The sequence below is a fragment of the Theobroma cacao genome, chromosome 5, assembly GCF_053813885.1.
Source record: "Theobroma cacao isolate CCN51 chromosome 5, ASM5381388v1, whole genome shotgun sequence".
NCBI lineage: Eukaryota > Viridiplantae > Streptophyta > Magnoliopsida > Malvales > Malvaceae > Theobroma > Theobroma cacao.
The window spans coordinates 21,678,048-21,692,729 of NC_142643.1; positions in this window are offsets into that span (position 1 = coordinate 21,678,048).

Below are 14,682 nucleotides of genomic sequence, written 5' to 3' on the forward strand. Positions count from 1 at the left end.
AATAAGTTATAAGATTATATAATCATTTAAAGGGAGAAATAAAGCTTTTGAAGGCATAAGTGACTATAAAAGAAGTTTTCTTCTCAATGAATGGTTTTTGCTTCACGTTTCCCAAGGTAAACATTCAATTATAATCTGTTTTAACCCAAAATGTAAAAAAATTCAACTTAAAATAAGTTATAAGATTATATAATCATTGAAAAAAAGAAATAAAGCTTTTGAAGGCATAAGTGACTATAAAAGAAGTTTTCTTCTCAATGAATGCTTTTTCCTTCACGTTTCTCGAGGTAAACATTCAATTATAATCTGTTTTAACCCAAAATGTAAAAAAATTCAACTTAAAATAAGTTATAAGATTATATAATCATTTAAAGGGAGAAATAAAGCTTTTGAAGGCATAAGTGACTATAAAAGAAGTTTTCTTCTCAATGAATGGTTTTTGCATCACGTTTCCCGAGGAAAACATTAAATTATAATCTGTTTTAACTAAAAATGTAAAAAAATTCAACTTAAAATCAATTATGAGATTATATGATCATTTAAAGGCATAAATAAAGCTTTTGAAGGCATAAGTGACAATAAAAGAAGTTTTCTTCTCAATGAATGCTTTTTCCTTCACGTTTCCCAAGGTAAACATTCAATTATAATCTGTTTTAACCCAAAATGTAAAAAAATTCAACTTAAAATAAGTTATAAGATTATATAATCATTTAAAGGGAGAAATAAAGCTTTTGAAGGCATAAGTGACTATAAAAGAAGTTTTCTTCTCAATGAATGGTTTTTGCATCACGTTTCTCGAGGTAAACATTCAATTATAATCTGTTTTAACCCAAAATGTAAAAAAATTCAACTTAAAATAAGTTATAAGATTATATAATCATTTAAGAAAAGAAATAAAGCTTTTGAAGGCATAAGTGACTATAAAACAAGTTTTCTTCTCAATGAATGCTTTTTCCATCACGTTTCTCGAGGTAAACATTCAATTATAATCTGTTTTAACCCAAAATGTAAAAAAAATCAACTTAAAATAAGTTATAAGATTATATAATCATTTAAAGGGAGAAATAAAGCTTTTGAAGGCATAAGTGACTATCAAAGAAGTTTTCTTCTCAATGAATGATTTTTGCTTCACGTTTCCCGAGGTAAACATTCAATTATAATCTGTTTTAACCCAAAATGTAAAAAAATTCAACTTAAAATAAATTATAAGATTATATAATCATTTAAAGGGAGAAATAAAGCTTTTGAAGGCATAAGTGACTATAAAAGAAGTTTTCTTCTCAATGAATGCTTTTTCCTTCACGTTTCTTGAGGTAAACATTCAATTATAATCTGTTTTAACCCAAAATATAAAAAAAATCAACGTAAAATAAGTTATAAGATTATATAATCATTTAAAGGGAGAAATAAAAGCTTGTGAAGGCATAAGTGACTATAAAAGAAGTTTTCTTCTCAATGAATGGTTTTTGCTTCACGTTTCTCGAGGTAAACATTCAATTATAATCTGTTTTAACCCAAAATGTAAAAAAAATTCAACTTAAAATCAATTATGAGATTATATGATCATTTCAAGGCATAAATAAAGCTTTTGAAGGCATAAGTGACTATAAAAGAAGTTTTCTTCTCAATGAATGGTTTTTGCATCACGTTTCTCGAGGTAAACATTCAATTATAATCTGTTTTAACCCAAAATGTAAAAACAATCAACTTAAAATAAGTTATAAGATTATATAATCATTTAAAAAAAGAAATAAAGCTTTTGAAGGCATAAGTGACTATAAAAGAAGTTTTCTTCTCAATGAATGGTTTTTGCTTCACGTTTCCCGAGGTAAACATTCAATTATAATCTATTTTAACACAAAATGTAAAAAAAATTCAACTTAAAATCAATTATGGGATTATATGATCATTTCAAGGCATAAATAAAGCTTTTGAAGGCATAAGTGACTATAAAAGAAGTTTTCTTCTCAATGAATGATTTTTGCATCACGTTTCTCGAGGTACACATTCAATTATAATCTGTTTTAACCCAAAATGTAAAAAAATTCAACTTAAAATAAGTTATAAGATTATATAATCATTTAAGAAAAGAAATAAAGCTTTTGAAGGCATAAGTGACTATAAAAGAAGTTTTCTTCTCAATGAATGCTTTTTCCTTCACGTTTCTTGAGGTAAACATTCAATTATAATCTGTTTTAACCCAAAATGTAAAAAAAATTCAATTTAAAATCAATTATGGGATTATATGATCATTTCAAGGCATAAATAAAGCTTTTGAAGGCATAAGTGACTATAAAAGAAGTTTTCTTCTCAATGAATGGTTTTTGCATCACGTTTCTCGAGGTAAACATTCAATTATAATCTGTTTTAACCCAAAATGTAAAAAAATTCAACTTAAAATAAGTTATAAGATTATATAATCATTTAAAAAAAGAAATAAAGCTTTTGAAGGCATAAGTGACTATAAAAGAAGTTTTCTTCTCAATGAATGCTTTTTGCTTCACGTTTCCCGAGGTAAACATTCAATTATAATCTGTTTTAACCCAAAATGTAAAAAAAATTCAACTTAAAATCAATTATGAGATTATATGATCATTTCAAGGCATAAACAAAGCTTTTGAAGGCATAAGTGACTATAAAAGAAGTTTTCTTCTCAATGAATGGTTTTTGCATCACGTTTCTCGAGGTAAACATTCAATTATAATCTGTTTTAACCCAAAATGTAAAAAAATTCAACTTGAAATAAGTTATAAGATTATATAATCATTTAAAAAAAGAAATAAAGCTTTTGAAGGCATAAGTGACTATAAAAGAAGTTTTCTTCTCAATGAATGCTTTTTGCTTCACGTTTTCCGAGGTAAACATTCAATTATAATCTGTTTTAACCCAAAATGTAAAAAAAATTCAACTTAAAATCAATTATGAGATTATATGATCATTTCAAGGCATAAACAAAGCTTTTGAAGGCATAAGTGACTATAAAAGAAGTTTTCTTCTCAATGAATGGTTTTTGCTTCACGTTTCTCGAGGTAAACATTCAATTATAATCTGTTTTAACCCAAAATGTAAAAAAAATTCAACTTAAAATCAATTATGAGATTATATGATCATTTCAAGGCATAAATAAAGCTTTTGAAGGCATAAGTGACTATAAAAGAAGTTTTCTTCTCAATGAATGGTTTTTGCTTCACGTTTCCCGAGGTAAACATTCAATTATAATCTGTTTTAACCCAAAATGTAAAAAAAATTCAACTTAAAATCAATTATGAGATTATATGTTCATTTCAAGGCATAAATAAAGCTTTTGAAGGCATAAGTGACTATAAAAGAAGTTTTCTTCTCAATGAATGGTTTTTGCATCACGTTTCTCGAGGTAAACATTCAATTATAATCTGTTTTAACCCAAAATGTAAAAAAATTCAACTTAAAATAAGTTATAAGATTATATAATCATTTAAAAAAAGAAATAAAACTTTTGAAGGCATAAGTGACTATAAAAGAAGTTTTCTTCTCAATGAATGGTTTTTGCATCACGTTTCTCGAGGTAAACATTCAATTATAATCTGTTTTAACTCAAAATGTAAAAAAATTCAACTTGAAATAAGTTATAAGATTCTATAATCATTTAAAAAAAGAAATAAAGCTTTTGAAGGCATAAGTGACTATAAAAGAAGTTTTCTTCTCAATGAATGCTTTTTGCTTCACGTTTCCCGAGGTAAACATTCAATTATAATCTGTTTTAACCCAAAATGTAAAAAAAATTCAACTTAAAATCAATTATGAGATTATATGATCATTTCAAGGCATAAACAAAGCTTTTGAAGGCATAAGTGACTATAAAAGAAGTTTTCTTCTCAATGAATGGTTTTTGCATCACGTTTCTCGAGGTAAACATTCAATTATAATCTGTTTTAACCCAAAATGTAAAAAAATTCAACTTAAAATAAGTTATAAGATTATATAATCATTTAAAAAAAGAAATAAAGCTTTTGAAGGCATAAGTGACTATAAAAGAAGTTTTCTTCTCAATGAATGGTTTTTGCATCACGTTTCTCGAGGTAAACATTCAATTATAATCTGTTTTAACCCAAAATTTAAAAAAATTCAACTTAAAATAAGTTATAACATTATATAATCATTTAAAAAAAGAAATAAAGCTTTTGAAGGCATAAGTGACTATAAAAGAAGTTTTCTTCTCAATGAATGGTTTTTGCATCACGTTTCTCGAGGTAAACATTCAATTATAATCTGTTTTAACTAAAAATGTAAAAAAATTCAACTTAAAATCAATTATGAGATTATATGATCATTTAAAGGCATAAATAAAGCTTTTGAAGGCATAAGTGACTATAAAAGAAGTTTTCTTCTCAATGAATGGTTTTTACATCACGTTTCTCGAGGTAAACATTCAATTATAATCTGTTTTAACTCAAAATGTAAAAAAATTCAACTTGAAATAAGTTATAAGATTATATAATCATTTAAAAAAAGAAATAAAGCTTTTGAAGGCATAAGTGACTATAAAAGAAGTTTTCTTCTCAATGAATGCTTTTTGCTTCACGTTTCCCGAGGTAAACATTCAATTATCATCTGTTTTAACCCAAAATGTAAAACAAATTCAACTTAAAATCAATTATGAGATTATATGATCATTTCAAGGCATAAACAAAGCTTTTGAAGGCATACGTGACTATAAAAGAAGTTTTCTTCTCAATGAATGGTTTTTGCATCACGTTTCTCGAGGTAAACATTCAATTATAATCTGTTTTAACTCAAAATGTAAAAAAATTCAACTTGAAATAAGTTATAAGATTATATAATCATTTAAAAAAAGAAATAAAGCTTTTGAAGGCATAAGTGACTATAAAAGAAGTTTTCTTCCCAATGAATGCTTTTTGCTTCACGTTTCCCGAGGTAAACATTCAATTATCATCTGTTTTAACCCAAAATGTAAAACAAATTCAACTTAAAATCAATTATGAGATTATATGATCATTTCAAGGCATAAACAAAGCTTTTGAAGGCATAAGTGACTATAAAAGAAGTTTTCTTCTCAATGAATGGTTTTTGCATCACGTTTCTCGAGGTAAACATTCAATTATAATCTGTTTTAACCCAAAATGTAAAAAAATTCAACTTAAAATAAGTTATAAGATTATATAATCATTTAAAAAAAGAAATAAAGCTTTTGAAGGCATAAGTGACTATAAAAGAAGTTTTCTTCTCAATGAATGGTTTTTGCATCACGTTTCTCGAGGTAAACATTCAATTATAATCTGTTTTAACTAAAAATGTAAAAAAATTCAACTTAAAATCAATTATGAGATTATATGATCATTTAAAGGCATAAATAAAGCTTTTGAAGGCATAAGTGACTATAAAAGAAGTTTTCTTCTCAATGAATGGTTTTTGCATCACGTTTCTCGAGGTAAACATTCAATTATAATCTTTTTTAACCCAAAATGTAAAAAAATTCAACTTAAAATAAGTTATAAGATTATATAATCATTTAAAGGGAGAAATAAAGCTTTTGAAGGCATAAGTGACTATAAAAGAAGTTTTCTTCTCAATGAATGGTTTTTGCATCACGTTTCTCGAGGTAAACATTCAATTATAATCTGTTTTAACCCAAAATGTAAAAAAATTCAACTTAAAATAAGTTATAAGATTATATAATCATTTAAGAAAAGAAATAAAGCTTTTGAAGGCATAAGTGACTATAAAACAAGTTTTCTTCTCAATGAATGCTTTTTCCTTCACGTTTCTCGAGGTAAACATTCAATTATAATCTGTTTTAACCCAAAATGTAAAAAAAATCAACTTAAAATAAGTTATAAGATTATATAATCATTTAAAGGGAGAAATAAAGCTTTTGAAGGCATAAGTGACTATAAAAGAAGTTTTCTTCTCAATGAATGGTTTTTACATCACGTTTCTCGAGGTAAACATTCAATTATAATCTGTTTTAACTCAAAATGTAAAAAAATTCAACTTGAAATAAGTTATAAGATTATATAATCATTTAAAAAAAGAAATAAAGCTTTTGAAGGCATAAGTGACTATAAAAGAAGTTTTCTTCTCAATGAATGCTTTTTGCTTCACGTTTCCCGAGGTAAACATTCAATTATCATCTGTTTTAACCCAAAATGTAAAACAAATTCAACTTAAAATCAATTATGAGATTATATGATCATTTCAAGGCATAAACAAAGCTTTTGAAGGCATACGTGACTATAAAAGAAGTTTTCTTCTCAATGAATGGTTTTTGCATCACGTTTCTCGAGGTAAACATTCAATTATAATCTGTTTTAACTCAAAATGTAAAAAAATTCAACTTGAAATAAGTTATAAGATTATATAATCATTTAAAAAAAGAAATAAAGCTTTTGAAGGCATAAGTGACTATAAAAGAAGTTTTCTTCCCAATGAATGCTTTTTGCTTCACGTTTCCCGAGGTAAACATTCAATTATCATCTGTTTTAACCCAAAATGTAAAACAAATTCAACTTAAAATCAATTATGAGATTATATGATCATTTCAAGGCATAAACAAAGCTTTTGAAGGCATAAGTGACTATAAAAGAAGTTTTCTTCTCAATGAATGGTTTTTGCATCACGTTTCTCGAGGTAAACATTCAATTATAATCTGTTTTAACCCAAAATGTAAAAAAATTCAACTTAAAATAAGTTATAAGATTATATAATCATTTAAAAAAAGAAATAAAGCTTTTGAAGGCATAAGTGACTATAAAAGAAGTTTTCTTCTCAATGAATGGTTTTTGCATCACGTTTCTCGAGGTAAACATTCAATTATAATCTGTTTTAACTAAAAATGTAAAAAAATTCAACTTAAAATCAATTATGAGATTATATGATCATTTAAAGGCATAAATAAAGCTTTTGAAGGCATAAGTGACTATAAAAGAAGTTTTCTTCTCAATGAATGGTTTTTGCATCACGTTTCTCGAGGTAAACATTCAATTATAATCTTTTTTAACCCAAAATGTAAAAAAATTCAACTTAAAATAAGTTATAAGATTATATAATCATTTAAAGGGAGAAATAAAGCTTTTGAAGGCATAAGTGACTATAAAAGAAGTTTTCTTCTCAATGAATGGTTTTTGCATCACGTTTCTCGAGGTAAACATTCAATTATAATCTGTTTTAACCCAAAATGTAAAAAAATTCAACTTAAAATAAGTTATAAGATTATATAATCATTTAAGAAAAGAAATAAAGCTTTTGAAGGCATAAGTGACTATAAAACAAGTTTTCTTCTCAATGAATGCTTTTTCCTTCACGTTTCTCGAGGTAAACATTCAATTATAATCTGTTTTAACCCAAAATGTAAAAAAAATCAACTTAAAATAAGTTATAAGATTATATAATCATTTAAAGGGAGAAATAAAGCTTTTGAAGGCATAAGTGACTATAAAAGAAGTTTTCTTCTCAATGAATGGTTTTTGCTTCACGTTTCCCGAGGTAAACATTCAATTATAATCTGTTTTAACCCAAAATGTAAAAAAAATTCAACTTAAAATCAATTATGAGATTATATGATCATTTCAAGGCATAAATAAAGCTTTTGAAGGCATAAGTGACTATAAAAGAAGTTTTCTTCTCAATGAATGGTTTTTGCATCACGTTTCTCGAGGTAAACATTCAATTATAATCTGTTTTAACTCAAAATGTAAAAAAATTCAACTTGAAATAAGTTATAAGATTATATAATCATTTAAAAAAAGAAATAAAGCTTTTGAAGGCATAAGTGACTATAAAAGAAGTTTTCTTCTCAATGAATGCTTTTTGCTTCACGTTTCCCGAGGTAAACATTCAATTATCATCTGTTTTAACCCAAAATGTAAAACAAATTCAACTTAAAATCAATTATGAGATTATATGATCATTTCAAGGCATAAACAAAGCTTTTGAAGGCATACGTGACTATAAAAGAAGTTTTCTTCTCAATGAATGGTTTTTGCATCACGTTTCTCGAGGTAAACATTCAATTATAATCTGTTTTAACTCAAAATGTAAAAAAATTCAACTTGAAATAAGTTATAAGATTATATAATCATTTAAAAAAAGAAATAAAGCTTTTGAAGGCATAAGTGACTATAAAAGAAGTTTTCTTCCCAATGAATGCTTTTTGCTTCACGTTTCCCGAGGTAAACATTCAATTATCATCTGTTTTAACCCAAAATGTAAAACAAATTCAACTTAAAATCAATTATGAGATTATATGATCATTTCAAGGCATAAACAAAGCTTTTGAAGGCATAAGTGACTATAAAAGAAGTTTTCTTCTCAATGAATGGTTTTTGCATCACGTTTCTCGAGGTAAACATTCAATTATAATCTGTTTTAACCCAAAATGTAAAAAAATTCAACTTAAAATAAGTTATAAGATTATATAATCATTTAAAAAAAGAAATAAAGCTTTTGAAGGCATAAGTGACTATAAAAGAAGTTTTCTTCTCAATGAATGGTTTTTGCATCACGTTTCTCGAGGTAAACATTCAATTATAATCTGTTTTAACTAAAAATGTAAAAAAATTCAACTTAAAATCAATTATGAGATTATATGATCATTTAAAGGCATAAATAAAGCTTTTGAAGGCATAAGTGACTATAAAAGAAGTTTTCTTCTCAATGAATGGTTTTTGCATCACGTTTCTCGAGGTAAACATTCAATTATAATCTTTTTTAACCCAAAATGTAAAAAAATTCAACTTAAAATAAGTTATAAGATTATATAATCATTTAAAGGGAGAAATAAAGCTTTTGAAGGCATAAGTGACTATAAAAGAAGTTTTCTTCTCAATGAATGGTTTTTGCATCACGTTTCTCGAGGTAAACATTCAATTATAATCTGTTTTAACCCAAAATGTAAAAAAATTCAACTTAAAATAAGTTATAAGATTATATAATCATTTAAGAAAAGAAATAAAGCTTTTGAAGGCATAAGTGACTATAAAACAAGTTTTCTTCTCAATGAATGCTTTTTCCTTCACGTTTCTCGAGGTAAACATTCAATTATAATCTGTTTTAACCCAAAATGTAAAAAAAATCAACTTAAAATAAGTTATAAGATTATATAATCATTTAAAGGGAGAAATAAAGCTTTTGAAGGCATAAGTGACTATAAAAGAAGTTTTCTTCTCAATGAATGGTTTTTGCTTCACGTTTCCCGAGGTAAACATTCAATTATAATCTGTTTTAACCCAAAATGTAAAAAAAATTCAACTTAAAATCAATTATGAGATTATATGATCATTTCAAGGCATAAATAAAGCTTTTGAAGGCATAAGTGACTATAAAAGAAGTTTTCTTCTCAATGAATGGTTTTTGCATCACGTTTCTCGAGGTAAACATTCAATTATAATCTGTTTTAACTCAAAATGTAAAAAAATTCAACTTGAAATAAGTTATAAGATTATATAATCATTTAACAAAAGAAATAAAGCTTTTGAAGGCATAAGTGACTATAAAAGAAGTTTTCTTCTCAATGAATGCTTTTTGCTTCACGTTTCCCGAGGTAAACATTCAATTATAATCTGTTTTAACCCAAAATGTAAAACAAATTCAACTTAAAATCAATTATGAGATTATATGATCATTTCAAGGCATAAACAAAGCTTTTGAAGGCATAAGTGACTATAAAAGAAGTTTTCTTCTCAATGAATGGTTTTTGCATCACGTTTCTCGAGGTAAACATTCAATTATAATCTGTTTTAACCCAAAATGTAAAAAAATTCAACTTAAAATAAGTTATAAGATTATATAATCATTTAAAAAAAGAAATAAAGCTTTTGAAGGCATAAGTGACTATAAAAGAAGTTTTCTTCTTAATGAATGGTTTTTGCATCACGTTTCTCGAGGTAAACATTCAATTATAATCTGTTTTAACCCAAAATGTAAAAAAATTCAACTTAAAATAAGTTATAAGATTATATAATCATTTAAAAAAAGAAATAAAGCTTTTGAAGGCATAAGTGACTATAAAAGAAGTTTTCTTCTCAATGAATGCTTTTTCCTTAACGTTTCTCGAGGTAAACATTCAATTATAATCTGTTTTAACCCAAAATGTAAAAAAATTCAACTTAAAATAAGTTATAAGATTATATAATCATTTAAAGGGAGAAATAAAGCATTTGAAGGCATAAGTGACTATAAAAGAACTTTTCTTCTCAATGAATGGTTTTTGCATCACGTTTCCCGAGGTAAACATTCAATTATAATCTGTTTTAACTAAAAATGTAAAAAAATTCAACTTAAAATCAATTATGAGATTATATGATCATTTAAAGGCATAAATAAAGCTTTTGAAGGCATAAGTGACAATAAAAGAAGTTTTCTTCTCAATGAATGCTTCTTCCTTCACGTTTCCCAAGGTAAACATTCAATTATAATCTGTTTTAACCCAAAATGTAAAAAAATTCAACTTAAAATAAGTTATAAGATTATATAATCATTTAAAGGGAGAAATAAAGCTTTTGAAGGCATAAGTGACTATAAAAGAAGTTTTCTTCTCAATGAATGGTTTTTGCATCACGTTTCTCGAGGTAAACATTCAATTATAATCTGTTTTAACCCAAAATGTAAAAAAATTCAACTTAAAATAAGTTATAAGATTATATAATCATTTAAGAAAAGAAATAAAGCTTTTGAAGGCATAAGTGACTATAAAACAAGTTTTCTTCTCAATGAATGCTTTTTCCTTCACGTTTCTCGAGGTAAACATTCAATTATAATCTGTTTTAACCCAAAATGTAAAAAAAATCAACTTAAAATAAGTTATAAGATTATATAATCATTTAAAGGGAGAAATAAAGCTTTTGAAGGCATAAGTGACTATAAAAGAAGTTTTCTTCTCAATGAATGGTTTTTGCTTCACGTTTCCCGAGGTAAACATTCAATTATAATCTGTTTTAACCCAAAATGTAAAAAAAATTCAACTTAAAATCAATTATGAGATTATATGATCATTTCAAGGCATAAATAAAGCTTTTGAAGGCATAAGTGACTATAAAAGAAGTTTTCTTCTCAATGAATGGTTTTTGCATCACGTTTCTCGAGGTAAACATTCAATTATAATCTGTTTTAACTCAAAATGTAAAAAAATTCAACTTGAAATAAGTTATAAGATTATATAATCATTTAACAAAAGAAATAAAGCTTTTGAAGGCATAAGTGACTATAAAAGAAGTTTTCTTCTCAATGAATGCTTTTTGCTTCACGTTTCCCGAGGTAAACATTCAATTATAATCTGTTTTAACCCAAAATGTAAAACAAATTCAACTTAAAATCAATTATGAGATTATATGATCATTTCAAGGCATAAACAAAGCTTTTGAAGGCATAAGTGACTATAAAAGAAGTTTTCTTCTCAATGAATGGTTTTTGCATCACGTTTCTCGAGGTAAACATTCAATTATAATCTGTTTTAACCCAAAATGTAAAAAAATTCAACTTAAAATAAGTTATAAGATTATATAATCATTTAAAAAAAGAAATAAAGCTTTTGAAGGCATAAGTGACTATAAAAGAAGTTTTCTTCTCAATGAATGGTTTTTGCATCACGTTTCTCGAGGTAAACATTCAATTATAATCTGTTTTAACTAAAAATGTAAAAAAATTCAACTTAAAATCAATTATGAGATTATATGATCATTTAAAGGCATAAATAAAGCTTTTGAAGGCATAAGTGACTATAAAAGAAGTTTTCTTCTCAATGAATGGTTTTTACATCACGTTTCTCGAGGTAAACATTCAATTATAATCTGTTTTAACTCAAAATGTAAAAAAATTCAACTTGAAATAAGTTATAAGATTATATAATCATTTAAAAAAAGAAATAAAGCTTTTGAAGGCATAAGTGACTATAAAAGAAGTTTTCTTCTCAATGAATGGTTTTTGCTTCACGTTTCCCGAGGTAAACATTCAATTATAATCTGTTTTAACCCAAAATGTAAAAAAAATTCAACTTAAAATCAATTATGAGATTATATGATCATTTCAAGGCATAAACAAAGCTTTTGAAGGCATAAGTGACTATAAAAGAAGTTTTCTTCTCAATGAATGGTTTTTGCATCACGTTTCTCGAGGTAAACATTCAATTATAATCTGTTTTAACCCAAAATGTAAAAAAATTCAACTTAAAATAAGTTATAACATTATATAATCATTTAAAAAAAGAAATAAAGCTTTTGAAGGCATAAGTGACTATAAAAGAAGTTTTCTTCTCAATGAATGGTTTTTGCATCACGTTTCTCGAGGTAAACATTCAATTATAATCTGTTTTAACTAAAAATGTAAAAAAATTCAACTTAAAATCAATTATGAGATTATATGATCATTTAAAGGCATAAATAAAGCTTTTGAAGGCATAAGTGACAATAAAAGAAGCTTTCTTCTCATTGAATGCTTTTTCCTTCACGTTTCCCAAGGTAAACATTCAATTGTAATCTGTTTTACCCCAAAATGTAAAAAAATTCAACTTAAAATAAGTTATAAGATTATATAATCATTTAAAGGGAGAAATAAAGCTTTTGAAGGCATAAGTGACTATAAAAGAAGTTTTCTTCTCAATGAATGGTTTTTGCATCACGTTTCTCGAGGTAAACATTCAATTATAATCTGTTTTAACCCAAAATGTAAAAAAATTCAACTTAAAATAAGTTATAACATTATATAATCATTTAAAAAAAGAAATAAAGCTTTTGAAGGCATAAGTGACTATAAAAGAAGTTTTCTTCTCAATGAATAGTTTTTGCATCACGTTTCTCGAGGTAAACATTCAATTATAATCTGTTTTAACTAAAAATGTAAAAAAATTCAACTTAAAATCAATTATGAGATTATATGATCATTTAAAGGCATAAATAAAGCTTTTGAAGGCATAAGTGACAATAAAAGAAGCTTTCTTCTCATTGAATGCTTTTTCCTTCACGTTTCCCAAGGTAAACATTCAATTGTAATCTGTTTTACCCCAAAATGTAAAAAAATTCAACTTAAAATAAGTTATAAGATTATATAATCATTTAAAGGGAGAAATAAAGCTTTTGAAGGCATAAGTGACTATAAAAGAAGTTTTCTTCTCAATGAATGGTTTTTGCAGCACCTTTCTCGAGGTAAACATTCAATTATAATCTGTTTTAACCCAAAATGTAAAAAAATTCAACTTAAAATAAGTTATAAGATTATATAATCATTTAAAAAAAGAAATAAAGCTTTTGAAGGCATAAGTGACTATAAAAGAAGTTTTCTTCTCAATGAATGCTTTTTCCTTCACGTTTCTCGAGGTAAACATTCAATTATAATCTGTTTTAACCCAAAATGTAAAAAAATTCAACTTAAAATAAGTTATAAGATTATATAATCATTTAAAGGGAGAAATAAAGCATTTGAAGGCATAAGTGACTATAAAAGAACTTTTCTTCTCAATGAATGGTTTTTGCATCACGTTTCCCGAGGTAAACATTCAATTATAATCTGTTTTAACTAAAAATATAAAAAAATTCAACTTAAAATCAATTATGAGATTATATGATCATTTAAAGGCATAAATAAAGCTTTTGAAGGCATAAGTGACAATAAAAGAAGTTTTCTTCTCAATGAATGCTTCTTCCTTCACGTTTCCCAAGGTAAACATTCAATTATAATCTGTTTTAACCCAAAATGTAAAAAAATTCAACTTAAAATAAGTTATAAGATTATATAATCATTTAAAGGGAGAAATAAAGCTTTTGAAGGCATAAGTGACTATAAAAGAAGTTTTCTTCTCAATGAATGGTTTTTGCATCACGTTTCTCGAGGTAAACATTCAATTATAATCTGTTTTAACCCAAAATGTAAAAAAATTCAACTTAAAATAAGTTATAAGATTATATAATCATTTAAGAAAAGAAATAAAGCTTTTGAAGGCATAAGTGACTATAAAACAAGTTTTCTTCTCAATGAATGCTTTTTCCTTCACGTTTCTCGAGGTAAACATTCAATTATAATCTGTTTTAACCCAAAATGTAAAAAAAATCAACTTAAAATAAGTTATAAGATTATATAATCATTTAAAGGGAGAAATAAAGCTTTTGAAGGCATAAGTGACTATAAAAGAAGTTTTCTTCTCAATGAATGGTTTTTGCTTCACGTTTCCCGAGGTAAACATTCAATTATAATCTGTTTTAACCCAAAATGTAAAAAAAATTCAACTTAAAATCAATTATGAGATTATATGATCATTTCAAGGCATAAATAAAGCTTTTGAAGGCATAAGTGACTATAAAAGAAGTTTTCTTCTCAATGAATGGTTTTTGCATCACGTTTCTCGAGGTAAACATTCAATTATAATCTGTTTTAACTCAAAATGTAAAAAAATTCAACTTGAAATAAGTTATAAGATTATATAATCATTTAACAAAAGAAATAAAGCTTTTGAAGGCATAAGTGACTATAAAAGAAGTTTTCTTCTCAATGAATGCTTTTTGCTTCACGTTTCCCGAGGTAAACATTCAATTATAATCTGTTTTAACCCAAAATGTAAAACAAATTCAACTTAAAATCAATTATGAGATTATATGATCATTTCAAGGCATAAACAAAGCTTTTGAAGGCATAAGTGACTATAAAAGAAGTTTTCTTCTCAATGAATGGTTTTTGCATCACGTTTCTCGAGGTAAACAT